General features: G+C 41.4%; 1 protein-coding gene and 1 non-coding gene across 6 annotated transcripts in view; both read right to left on the reverse strand.

Annotated features, from left to right (window-relative positions):
• Dab1 (DAB adaptor protein 1) overlaps window positions 1–14,183 on the reverse strand; it is an 803,063-nt gene that overhangs the window by 582,706 nt on the left and 206,174 nt on the right. For 4 of the 5 annotated variants that reach the window (XM_052718129.1, XM_052718128.1, XM_052718124.1 and 1 more), the window contains exon 2: window positions 3,969–4,041. The exons of the other annotated variant lie outside the window; for it this stretch is intronic. The gene's annotated coding sequence lies outside the window, so the exon portion shown is untranslated. The remainder of the gene's footprint in view (window positions 1–3,968; window positions 4,042–14,183) is intronic. 5 annotated transcript variants of the gene reach the window in all.
• Window positions 4,421–4,584, reverse strand: LOC128098099 (U1 spliceosomal RNA). The gene has a single exon (XR_008214126.1). It is a non-coding gene; the product is annotated as a U1 spliceosomal RNA (small nuclear RNA).

Here is a 14,183-nt window from a genome sequence, read left to right on the forward strand (position 1 = left end):
CACAGCATCTTCTTTGTCACCAAACAATCAATATATTTGCATCTTAAAGGTTTCTAATAGGGATGCATCATTATAAGCAACAATAAGAGCTAACAATAGAAATTAAGAGTACATAATGTGCCAGACCCCTTCACATGCATTTTCTTGTTGGATTCTTGCAATAATCCTGAATGGAAAATATCTGTCTCTTGATATAAAAGTTGAATTTCAAAGAGATTGACTTGCTCAATGTCAAAAAGCTGTTATGGGTTGGAGTAGATAGCTGAATCCCAGACATTCAGTTTTGGAAGGCAACCCCATCACTACCATCAAACATAACAGATAAAGGGAACTGCCACATTGCTAGGCATCCTCTTTAAACATTTACAGCAGAGCTGCCTGCTATCTAGGATCTCCCACTTCCTTTTAAGTTGGCAAATGTGTGCCTCTATGTCAAGAAAGAGGGAAACACAGATGTACAGAGAGAGTCTGAGAAGATAAAAAGAAACAAGGAGGTTGAGAAGAGGCACCAAGGGGATGGATTAAAGAAGAGAAAAAGGGAAAGGCAGGATAGCAGGAAAATATTGCCTGTCTTGGGAAGGAGGGATGGATCAGTGGTTAAGACCACTAGTTACTCTTACCGGAGGCCTAATTCAGTTTACAACTCATGGCAGGAGGCTGGCAAGTACCTGAAAGTACAGAGTCTCAGGGCATCTGACACCCTCTTTTGGCCTCCACAGGTACTGCATGAACACATGTGTTATACACACTCACACAGACACACATACATGTAAATAAGAATAAATTTCAAAATATATTTCCTGCCTCTATACTATTTTGTTACCAAGTAGGAAGACACAGTGGCTCACCTCTGATGACTATAAATGACTGTAAAGCTGGCAAAATCAAATTAACCTAATAAACAAATAGTCAACCAATCAGTTGTGACAATGGAGGACTTTCCATGGGAACTGACAAAAAACTAAAAAACACACCAAGGAATTGGAATATTGGCTTTAGCATGATTTGTCATGCATCTGGGCTTCCTCGGGTCCTTACAAGGATGGCAGATAGGATAGGCACACAGTCTATTATAGAAGCTTTTGACTGTCACTGAATGCATGCTGGTGCACAAAGCTCCAGTTGGTTACAGGCCTCTTGCTTCTGTGAGCTGGTGGCCTTCTGCAGAATGTCTCTTTTGAATTCCTTCTCATCCAGCACAGGGCTGCTCCTTCTGAGGTCTAGCTCAAGTCCCTCTGCCCTTTTCAGAACACTTCCAAGCATTGCTCTCCGGGCTTGTTCTCGTCTGTTACACTGGTGGTCAACTGCTTACCTCATAGAGCGTTGAGTGGACGAATTGTATCCTGAGCTTTTCCTGTTTGCCTTACCACCATCATAAGTGCCTGGGAGGAACACTGTAAGGCTTAGAGTCCCACTGGTCTCTCTTTTATGTCCCCCATACTAGCTACTAAGCCTGGATTGCCTTCCTTTCAAAGGATGCTCAGTGCTGGCCTTTCCCCTCCAGCCCTACAGATTGGACTCCACTGTCATTTCTTCTCAGGAATGAGCTACCTTTGAAATATCTCCTTCACCACCTTTAGGGGTCACCTGACTTCATAGCAATGCACCTTCCCACCCATGATTCATCTCTACTTCAAAGGCACAAGCTCGCCGCTGCTGGAGATGTGGTACTCTCCAAGCTTGCTCCTGGGTGTAGATATCCAGGACTCCAACCTCCTTCAAAGCCATGCTTCATACAGACCCAAAGAAGTCCTCAGAGGAACCCATGTTCCTGCTACATTTATTTGTCCACTCACCATTCCTCACTGAATAAACCAGGAGAACACTGCCAAGCCCCTTGACCTTGACCCAGGAAGGAACAGAGCTGCCTCAGTGTTTAAAAGCTAAGACTTTAAAACAGGATAACAGAGACTCCACACACATGTGATATAGCTATCCTTCAATGCTATTTTGGGGTATATTGATCTTCTCTGCAATCACAGGAGATAGATATTATTCTTCTCACTTTATAAGTGACCCAACAGAGGCTGGAAGGACTAGGCTGACACATGGGGACCACAGCCACTTAGTGACAAAGTTTAAAATTATACTGACTTCTTGAGCATAGGCAGGGCCTGCGTAAAGGTTCTACTCCACCTGCGCTTACTGATGTTAAACTGTGAGATCATTATATAGGTATTTTTTTTCAACTTCTGTCTATAGCTTCAAAGCTTCTAAGAGATTTATCAGACAAGCAACCTAGAAAAGACATCTGTTTCTGGAAACTACTGCTCCCAGTCTTCCTTAGAAAACCTTAATTTGTCTTTCAAAATTCCCCCCACATCAGATATTAGCTTTGTGGATAAAAAAGCAACAATATAAGATCAAATGCAAGCCAGTTTTGGGTGGTCACCTCTTCCAGCCATTGTGCTGAATTATAGGCTTCCCTCAGGTCTGGCAGCCGCAGCTCTGTAAGTTCATCTAAGTTTCTCAGCAGCCTACAGGGTGAGAGTTCTCTGGCTACAACAGCATTTCTCATTTAAGTCCTTTCATGAGAGGAGGTTGGGGCAAAGGTCAGCTGAACATGTCACTAAGTCATGAAGGATATGCAAAAATTGACAGCGGAGGAATCCCAGCCCTCCTACTTGGCTGTAGACACTTGGAAGGAAAAGGTTCTCAGCCTCCTCACTGGGTCACTTAAATGGCTAGTGGCATTTGAGTCCCTTGGAGTAAATAATTTCTTCTGTCTTCAGCAGCCCCTCATATTTTAAATGATTTTTCGCCAAGTGTCACATCCTTTGGCTCCCCCATCCCTCTCCAGTCCCCTGTTCCCCGAGGTCCCAGAGCAAATAGCTCCTGCTTGTATTTGCCTTGCAAACTCACATAAACTGGAAATGATAAATATATTATCCGGGCTTTTTAACGGACCATTGTTTAATTTTCTATGCTTGTCTGGCTAGGGAAGAGATGAATATTACCTTGTGGAGAATAAGACTTCTATTCCAGCTAAGGGGGGTGTAGTTGTGGGGGTAATCTATGGCAGAAGAGCAACACTCTGCTCATGCTAATAGGCAGAGCAGCTAATTAAAAGTGTTAGATGGAACATCCATCCACCAGTCTGTGATTCATTCAGCACCATCCCCAGTAAACAAGAAATAGATATTAGAATGGATGCTTCTAATTTGTCAAAAGAATGAGCGTTTTCAATTGTACCTTCCTGGCTCCTGCATAAGGTACATAATTCAGTGTTGCCATCATTTAAAAGTTTAGGAACTCAAAATAATAGTACTTGTCTCTTCAGCTCATAAATCCCCAAGTCTGTTACTTAGGTAGGAACATTTATCTTACCTGTGGTTTAACTTTATGGTCTACAATCAACAATGCTTTCTTCCATTGGTAAATATATTGAAATGGCATGTGAGAAAAGACAGTGTACATTGTTGTTTCTGAGTGAAATCAGCCCGAGAGGATTTTTTTTTTTTTTTTTTTTTTTTTTTTTTTTTTTTTTTTTTTTTTTTTTTGGTTTTTCGAGACAGGGTTTCTCTGTGTAGCTTTGCGCCTCTCCTGGAACTCACTTGGTAGCCCAGGCTGGCCTCGAACTCACAGAGATCCGCCTGGCTCTGCCTCCCGAGTGCTGGGATTAAAGGCGTGCACCACCACCGCCCGGCAGCCCGAGAGGATTTTTAGAAGAAGCTAATACATCAAGACAGGAAAACCTGAGGCTCCTGATGATATTTACTAGGTACTTAAAGAAAAGAAGACGAAGCAGAATCAATACTCCTTCCGGTACAAACAAACTGGACCAAAGGAAAGTCACTTTACATGACAACGTCCAAAGACTCCATGAGTCCTCTAACCTGTTTTAAGTATAACAACACACACACAAGCCGTCATCACTTCATGGGAACCCAGACACATTTATGAGCAACCTTCCCCAGGAGGAAGATGTTCCTTCCATCAGAAGGACCCACCCAGACTCAAATATTTACCTTTCGTTGTGCAAAGGAGTCCTTCAGTCACGAAGACTTAGAGCCTCGGTTCACCACCATGTCTTGCTGAATGCTAAAAGCAAATAAAACATGATAATAAAAAAATCTAAGCATGAATTATTTAATGATGTTCTCTCTCCCAAATGTCTACCAGCCTCCTTTCACACACAGGCCCAGATAATTCAGACAATGATAAAATAAACATGCCACTACCACTGTTGCCAATCATAAACCAACAAACAGTCATTGCTGAGTGTCAGGCTGGACAGATATAGCATGCCTGCTAAGAGGGGGTCAGGATGTATCATTCTGAAACTCATGGTCACACCCTTTAATCCACAATTCACCTTGATTATTCACTTTCTGGATTTGTTCTTAAGGAAACAACTTAAATGCAGACCCATATTTATTTATTATTTATTTATTTATTTTTATTTTATTTTTTTTTAATACAGGGGAGAGCGCGAACGCAGTCCCCCACTACCACAAATTATGCAGTCGAGTTTCCCGCATTTGGGGAAATTGCAGGGGTCAGCACATCCGGAGTGCAATGGATAAGCCTCGCCCTGGGAAAACCACCTTCGTGATCATGGTATCTCCCCTGCCAGGTAAGTATCAGACCCATATTTATATGCAGAAATGTTTAGCATTGTTATTTGTAAGAGGAAAATAGTAAATGGAAGTATGACGTCATGAATGCTGCTACTTCTGCAAGGCATAGTATTATGCATATTTAAACATAAGGTTAAAAAATATAAAATATGAGGAATATGTTTTGTCTAATATAACAAAATTGATAATAAAGTTCAAACTCACCTTTGGAGAAGTGTAAAATATAACAGTGGGTACCTTTGTGGCATAATTGTAGGTTTTCTCTTTTATTTATTTATTTATTTATTTATTTATTTATTAATTATATTATATTTCTTTATATTTTCCAAAATTTCTTTTATTTATTTATTTTTGATTTTTTTGAGACAGGGTTTCTCTGTGTAGCCTTGGCTATCCTGGAACTCACTCTGTAGATCAGGCTGGCCTCGAACTCACAGAGATCTGCCTGTCTCTGCCTCCTGAGTGCTGGGATTAAAGATGTATGCCACCAACACCCAGTATAAGATCTAACAACGATCTTATATTTTTGTCTAGACAGAAATAAACATTTTTCCATGTCTAGCACCACAATTTCTATGACACTTCCTGCATAACTCCTTATTTAGCTGAGAATTCCCTGCTCTGTGGTTTCCTGGGGGTCAGCATTCTGAAGGAGTCACCTGGCACTGAGTTACCCATTTTTCTCCCCACCTCCCTCTAGTCATGGGCTTCCCTGATGAAGACATCATTCATCACTGACCTTTGTTTCCCATGAGCCTAAACCATGAGACTGAGCTGTCACTCAATCAGCCTTTACTGCATAAAGAAATGACTGACTGAGTGATTGAATAAACATTTCATGGATGGAAAACTATTCAGTCAAAATAATCATGATAATCACGGAAAGTTCCACTGGATTCACAAAAGCAGATAGCAACCTGAGAAGTAGCAGGTTTTCACAGACAACAGGAAAACAGAAGGAGGAGATTCTACAGTTTAAAATAACAAAGCCTCAAACGTAATGGACTACCACAGGCTAGTAATCTTTCAGTGAATTCCAAGACCAAGAATCTGTTTAAGGCAAGAATATGCACTTATTAATACTCCATTACAACAATTCCACTCCTTTACATACTTGTGGTTACAAATACATAAACTAGGTAGGTTTGTTGTTATTAGTTTTCATCAGCAATGGTTGGTTGACTCCATGCCCAAAGGGATAGATTATAGTTGTGTTTCATTGAAATTCAATTGAGTCTATTCATAAAACTACTGAAATATACACAGAGTTTTAATTTGTAGTTTTATTTCTCAGGAGAAAGACCTGGTGATTTGGGTAAACTCTGGCAAATGATTGAGCCTTTACAATGCTTAGTTTTCTTATAAATAAGATGGGTTTATCTTTCATGAGTTTATTGTAAAAACAGATAATGAATATGACAGAAAACATGAAGTTCAAAGACACTCCAGGCTTCTGTCTTTTTTACATCAATACCTGGTACTATGGAACACACGCCCACCTTTGGCTTCAGTATATGGCATGATGTATGCCAAGCACCAAAAGCCTTAGCTCATTTCATATTCTTAATATGTTGTGTGAAGGGTTCTCATTTTTCCACTTTATAATTCTTATTTTTGGGAATTTCTGTGAAGTTGGTAGTATTGTATTTTATTTCATTTCTGATTTTAGCAAAATCTCTTTCATTATTTAGCTGAAGATTTATATGTGCTGTTGATTTTTTGAGGATTCAGCTGTCTGTATCATGGATTTTTTTTTCTCTCTCTCTCATCTCTGTTCAGAATTCATTGTCCATTTTAAGGATTAGAAGACTGATGCTCAAACAGAAACACCAATAATGTGCGACTCAAGATTCAGACCCAGCATGTCTAGTTCCAAAGCCTGGACTCCTCTAACTGCGGTGAACCAAGGTGCCCCAGCAAACTTCAGCCTACAGTCTTACTCTGCCATGCTGTATTCCTGGATAGACTATGGCTTAAACTCTCTCCCCTCCAAGTTACACTTGAGTGCTCTCCTCTTTATTTTCTTATGAATTATTTCAATCGTGAAGTTGCATATAGATGTAATTATAACAGAAAGGCATGTAGTGCCACCAGCCTGGCTGGATTTGCATACTCTGCCATCCCATCTATGCTCCAGATCTTTCTCTTTTAAGATTGAACATTGTAGATGTAAGCAAACTCAGCCATGAATGCTTTCTCAGTACCACAAAGACAACTGCTATCCTAAATCACTATGCCTGTACTGTAGCCTCGAATATACATTTGCATCCATAAACAATACAGCCAGTGCTGGATGTTTCAAAACTTTGTGTCAGTGTATTCAAACAGCAGGCGCCAGTATTATTGTGCCAACACAAATGGATAAAAGACCCTGAATGTACTTCTGAGGTACATAGGTATGAGAGCAAATTCAACACTGAGTTTGCCAAGGCAGAGAGAAAATAGGTCTTCAACATTACCGAGCCTTGTAGATTGCCCCATAAGACGAGAGCTGTGTTTATATTAATCCAGAATTATTTCACATTTTCATGTGGTCATACTTTTCAGGTTGCCCAATCTTTTTTAAAGTTTATTTTTAATTTTTTAAAAATTATTCTTAATTATATATAGCTGTGTGGCTTGCATATGGGCATGTGGACATGAGTGCTGGCAGGGAGCTAGAGGCATTGGAGCTAGAGGTATCAGAAGCCCTGGCACTGGAGTTACACATGGTTGTGAGTCTCTGTTTGGGTACTGGGACTCAAACCTGGGTCCACTAAAAGAACAACATGTGCTCTTAACCACTGAGCCATCTCTCCAGCCCAGGTTTTCCAATCTTATAAATGCAAAACACATCAAGGTATTTTTAGCACTTCTCTAACTACTGGTGAGATAGACTTCTTCCGTACTTTATTGGCCACTTACATTTTTCCTTCTGCCACTAGCTTTTCTTTTTGTCCAGTTTTCCATGGACTTTGTATAGGAGGGAGACAAAATGAAGTAAGCAAGAAAGCTAAATGCCTAGTTTGTTAGTTAGATGGAGGCTGGGAAAAGCCAGAGCAGAGGGGGTGAACAGTGCTGGGCCTGGGCAGGAGCTCAGTTTTAGACAGGACATTTAGCAGACACTAGAAAGTCTTAAAGTCAGTGTGAGCACAGGTCCTGGGAGGAGCCCTCAAAGTACAGGAAGCTGCATAACGAAGGGTAAATGATAACACTTGACCAAGGGATGTGGAGGGACATAGGAGTTTGTAATAATTATGCATTATCCCATCCATATGCTTTGCTGAACAGAACTTGGGTAGATGTATAATTTACAAAATTTATAATTTTTTTCTAGTCCCAACTTTGACTTTTTACTTTGTTTATAGCAATATACGATTAAAAAATAATTATTTTTATTTTCTGTGCATGAGTGTTTTGCCTTCATGTATGTCAGTGCATCACATGTGTGTCTGGTGCCCACCGAGGTCAGAAGGCCACATTGCATGCCCTGGAACTGGAGTTACAGATGGTTGTGAGCTGCCGTGTAGGAGCCTGGGTCTTCTACAAGGAGTGAGCCATCTCTGACCCATTATCAACCACTGAGCCATTTCTCCTGCCCAGCAACATACAATTTTTCAGAATACTTTTTACTTGGAAGGGAATATAAATATTTGTCTTTAAGGTAGAGGCTTTGTCTGTTTTACGTGATAAATTCTTAACTGAATTATCTATGTATATATAGATCTATGTATAGACTTCTAGTTCCTTTTAAATAGTCTATAGTAATGTCTCTAACATTTAATTTTCTTGGAATTAAAAATGTTTGTATGATACAAGGTCTGTATTCCATCACTTTTCTGTATAAATATGTATTATCTGGGTAACCTTTAGTTCTGGGTTCATAACATTGATTCGTAATGATTTATCTATCACATACGAAGCCCTCAAATCTTTAGAGTCTATTTTTGTTCTCAACATCTTATTGCACTGGTATTATTTCCTATCCCCTTGTGAATGCCCATAACACTTCAATGACTACGACTTTATCCTGAGTGTTCACAGTCCACAGGGCATATCTGTCCACCACTGCATCCTTCCAACCATATGCTCATCATTGTTTATTCCTATACATGTTGACAGTCTGTGTCAAACATTGCTTTGATCATGGGAACTTAATAGTAAACTAGACAGGCAATGAAAATGGACATAAACTTCCAAGCAATCAAGTAGAGTTCTGTTCTGGTGCCCCCCTATTCTGGTTATCCTTCGCTCTTGTTGGGGAATATTATTTTAAGGTGTGTTACTTTTGTTTATGTTGCATTTGTTTAACTCTGTGAAGCTGTGTTACTTTGCCTGTCTAAAACACCTGATGGTCTAATAAAGATCTGAATGGTCAATGGCAAGGCAGGAGAAAGGATAGGCAGGGCTAGTAGGCAGAGAAGATAAACAGAAGGAGAAATCTAGGAGGAGAAAGAAGGAGTCAGAGAAGGAGGAGGACTCCAGAAGCCAGCCACTTGGCTACATGCAAGCCATGGAGTGAGAGTAAGATTTACAGAAGTAATGGGGTTGGGGATTTAACTCAGTGGTAGAGCACTTGCCTAGCAAGTGCAAGGCCCTGGGTTTGGTCCTCAGCTCCAGGAAAAAAAATTTTACAGAAGTAAGAGAACAGGAAAAGCCCAGAGGCAAAAGGTAGATAGAATAACTTGAAGTTAAGGAAAGCTGACTAGAAACAAGCTAAGCTAAGGCCAGGTGTTTATAAGTAGGAATAAGCCTCCATGTAATTTATTTGGGAGCTGGATGGCAGGCCCCCAAAAGAGCAAAAACAACCAACAAGGCACTCTGTCTTGCCCTTTACTGTGGCCTTATTCATTTTGTAGGCCTTAGACCAGAATGACACTGAAGTTGGTCAGTTGGGAGCATCTGGAAGCCTAGAAATGTTTCTGTTCTGGACAGCTGGGAATAATCTAAGAGTTTGCTGTAGAGTTCAATGCAGGTGTTTTCCAATCTGACTGTAGATGTCATATGATAAGATAAAGTAAGCACTATCTTTGCTATCTATTCAATTCATGATGGAAAAATTTCAATAGAGAGGCAGGGTGGGTGGCTAATGAATGAATGAAGTGTTTGCTACTAATCACGCAGGCCTGAATTTTGATCCCTAGCACCTGTATAAAAAGTAGGGTATGGCAGCATGCTTCTGTAACCACAGACTGGGAGGATAGAGAAAGGAGGATCCCAGGAACTCATTGGCCAAGCAGCCTGTCAATCAGTGTGTTTCAGGTTCAGCAAGAGACTGTTTAAAAAACTAATGTGGAGAGCAACTGAGAAAGACAATTGACATCAACCCCTTGCTTCCAGTCTAATATACACACCTACAGGCACACACCTACAAGTACACACACACACACACACACACACACACTCATACATCTACACAAAACTATGTCAGTGGAAAGTTGCTGTTTGAACATTGTCTTACCTAGTTTTTACCTCTTTGTAATTGTCACATCTCTGGAAGAATGTAGAATTTTTTATTACTAATACAATGAGGTTCATATAACTCTGGACACATCATTTTCCCTTTCTAAACTTTGGTTGGTTGATTCTAATTGCAGATGTGTTGTGGTTCTGAGCACTGTAATGAAAGACACAGCGGCTTCTGTGTGATAGGTAAAGATGAAACAGTAAGTCACATAATTAGGTTTGTTACACAAATTGTAATTCTAGATATTTGCCAAGGATGTCTAAGATACATCCATGCCCCAGCATCTGACTGGATCTAGGACCACAGCATCAATGTCGTCATTTTGTGTCTGAGCTGTCTAGAGGTGAACAAAAGGTCTGTGATCCCAGGTCCAGCTATGGGTCCAGCACTTTAACACTGTTAATACACAGGGACTGCATGTGAACAGCACAGACAAGTCAGGAGCATTTCATGTGAATCGCTCTCAAAATTCTATATCCAGTTCAAAGGGGTAGCAGAGTTGGCATGTGTACTAATTGTACCTAGAGTTTGCTAATTTGTATGCCTCCAATCATAGCAGAGGTGCAAACAGTAAAATCCTTAGAGGAACCAAACAGTATGAAATTTCTCCACGGAGGCCCATAGGCTTCTTAGCTTCCATGAGTGTGATTGCAACACACCCTCATCCTATCTGCTAGCACACCAACCAGGCTGTAGTAAGAGATCTGGAATTTAACCAACAAAACCCACATGCTGCTGTAATCCACAGTGACAGTGCAGCAGTTGCCAGAACAGCCACTGAATTTGTGTCTCCAGGCAGCCCATGAGCAAGCAGAAACATTGTTAAGACATTAGGGCACTGTAGGACTTTGACCTCTGCTGTAGATGAGTGTGGTTATGTGTGCTGCATGCACTAACGAGAAAGCTGCTTAAATCAAGGGAAGTCAAATGCTTGTGTACTGGATGGAGACTTGTTTACTCTGTTGTAATAATTCTCTAGTGAATATAATTACTGGGAAAAGTTACCTTTGTTCATCACAAAAGAGATAGTTGGTGAGTAAAATGCAATTTATAGGCCTCAGTTCCCCACTTAGCTTTGAAGCATTGGTCCACTTATTTGTTTATCCACACATCCATCCATCCATCCATCCATCCATCCATCCATCCATGTATCCGTCTACTCATTCTTTCATTCAAAAGATGCTTATGAACCCTTATTACATTCCACACATAGTTTTAGACACTTGTTTTTTAAATTTTTTAAACATTTTTATTTTTTATTGTATTTCTGTGTGTGACTGTTTTGCCTGTCTGTCTGTCTGTCTGTGTGCATCATGCATATCTGGTGACCATAGAGACCAGAGAGGGTGTCAGATTCAATGGAACTGAAATTACAGATGGTTTTGAGCAATTATATGGGTGCTGGAAATTGGAGAGATTACTTGGTGGTTAAGAGTACTGGTTACTCTTCCAGAGACCCCAGGTTTGAGTCCTAGTTTTAGACACATCTAACTCCTGGTGTTCACAGTCAAGTGAGGACAAAGTTACAGTGAAAGGCTAGCCTTAAGAACCGGCTATATCGTGAGGACTCAGGTGATGTTAGCTTGGAAGAGAGTTCACTTCAAATCCAATTTGACCAAGGCAAAGAACGTAACTTTGGTCTACTGCCCTATTATTCCGATCACAGCTCTTGTAGCATTTCTCTGTCTCTTGCTCCCACAACTTGCAGTGTCCCGATGTCTACGGCCTTTACCTTTGTCTTTCTCCGGGACTACGAGCCCATTGGGCTCTAATTTTCAGTACTTCTGTCCTCAAGCTTTCCCCATTCTCCAGAAATCCTCAATCTACATGCCCATCTCTGTTCTCTGGGAGCCACAGTCACATCTTTGCAAGCTACATGAAGCAGCCTGTCTGCTGAAGGAATTCTGAAAGGCTCCTAGGGAAAAAAAATCCCCCCACATCTCCAGATGCCCCTGGAGCCACAAATCCCAAGCAGGGCTGCCTGCCATGTGTGTCTCATGACTGCAATTAAGAGCAGCAGGGCAGAAAGTGGATCTGCTGACAGCACAGCTCTACAAGCTTACACAGGGCCTATAAAACACCCTCGCTGGAGCACACCAGTAAATTGTCCCCCTAATTAGTTTATTATTTCATTTGAGAGATCAAATACATAAATAAAATTAATAAACCCTGCAGAATAAGCGAAGCCCTGGAAAGAAAAGTATTTCTCAGGTCATTGCCTCCTGTGCAGATATTACATGCTAGAATAATGTTAACACAAGGAAAACGGATCATGTTGCTTTATAGACCAGAACATAGCAGCTGCAGCTAGAGATGGGGGCTGGTGAGCCTCAGATGGGTCAGAAGTATGGGTGGTGTTCCCAACTTCATCATCAGTGGTGGTGTGACCTTGAACAAGTCAGTTTCCTCCCTCATCCTGCTGATGTGATTATTTACTCAGAAGTAAAAAAAGATGGTCGTACTGTACCAGATGTTTGCTCCAGTCATGAGATTTCCTGATCACGAGAACTAAGTGAACACCAAAGATGGCTTATTACAGACTGTCAGTAAAGAATGAATAATGAAAACGAAACAGAATTTGAAAACTCATTAGATGATTCCAGGATGGATGTGGGACTTTAGAGAGACCCTAGGTAACATGTAACCCAAACCCACCTTCTAATGAACAGAAAAGGTTAGGTTTCACCTTTCTTAAAGGCCTGTTATATGCTAAGACCATGTGCAGGACAGTCACTGATCAACCATGAGAAGCAAGGGCAGAATGGATTAAGAAAGATTTATACAAAACTTGGCTTTCTAACTCCACAATCAAAGACTTTCTGTCCAGAGTATCTGATAGTCCAGCCTGTCACCAGGACTCCAGACATGACTCACTGACTCTGGAGAGGTCCCATGGGTGCTGTTTGTACAGCATTCATAGGTGAGGCTGGCAAAAGGAATGGAAGGGGAAGGTGGAAATGCCGGTTTGGGGATGGTTCCCAGTGCCGAAGAGCAGCTGAATGACTAATTCTCCCTTTACAGGAGAGCTTATCATTTGATCTTTGACAATTTGGCGTGGCACCTGTTTCCCTTGTTGCCCTTGCCTGGGTAGCATCTTCTCTCCCACTGGTATCTAGTAACTGACAACTTGGCTCAACTCTGCAGGGCCACCTCAGCTGCAGCGCCTGGCAGGGGCTCTGTTGTGGCTGTGACACTGGTTAGCTCCCCCTCTGGCCAATCCTGATTTCTGCACCTTCCTCCATGCAAGTAAGCTCCAAGTCAGCTTCAGGGGGAAAAAGCCCTTGAAAACAAAGATGCAGACAAGCCATTCACCTCAGGTGATGACAGTAGGGAACAGTGATGGACTTTCACAGACTAAGAGTCGTGAGAACAAACAATCCTCAGAACAAAAGTTTACTCTTGGATAGTCTGGGCAAAAAATCAGTGACGGGAAAGACATTGTGTCACACTGTTTAAATCTCTCTGTTGGGGGAGAGTGAATTCAGAGGGCTCCAAAAAGGAAGGAGGCAGGTTCCTGTGGTGGTGGCAGGTTGGAGACACTGTGGTGCAAGGCTGATTTCTCTCCAGGGACAAAGGCTCTGTTGTCACTCAAGGTTCCTCTCTGTGTTCAATGTTGACTTGCCTCAGTCTCTTTACTTTGAAAACAGAGCTGACATATGCTGATGCATAAACTTGCAGGATTACTGTCATCATGGACCACTTATCTTGACCTCAGACTTAGCAAAACTTTCTCTAGAACTCTCTCCAGCGATAAAATGTAACAATAATTTAAGGCAATGATTTTACTCAAGGTGTCTTTGAACCTCTTTTGTACAGTCTTTGGTATGTTTCTGAACTCAGCTGGAGACAGTGTTATGGCTTCTGGTGGATAGTAATGAAAGAAAGATCCTGGAGAGTTTCAGCCCCAGGAATGGGAAGAATAACAGGCTGTGGAGGGAGCTGTGACAGTGAAATGCCCTGAGGAGTGGAGGACCGCGTCTCTCAGATTCTAGAGCCTACCAGCTAGAGCCGCACTGTGATTAAGGAAGGAACTCAGGGAGGTTCCTGGCTTCTCAGGATTTAGAATTAAGCATTCTTCCCTCCCTCCACTTTTGAGCAAAGGGAAATCAATTTACAGGCTCAGAGAGACCTGTCTAGAAATTGGTATGTCACTCATT

The sequence above is a fragment of the Peromyscus californicus genome, unplaced genomic scaffold (assembly GCF_007827085.1).
Source record: "Peromyscus californicus insignis strain IS unplaced genomic scaffold, ASM782708v3 Scaffold_5__1_contigs__length_169319896, whole genome shotgun sequence".
Lineage (NCBI taxonomy): Eukaryota > Metazoa > Chordata > Mammalia > Rodentia > Cricetidae > Peromyscus > Peromyscus californicus.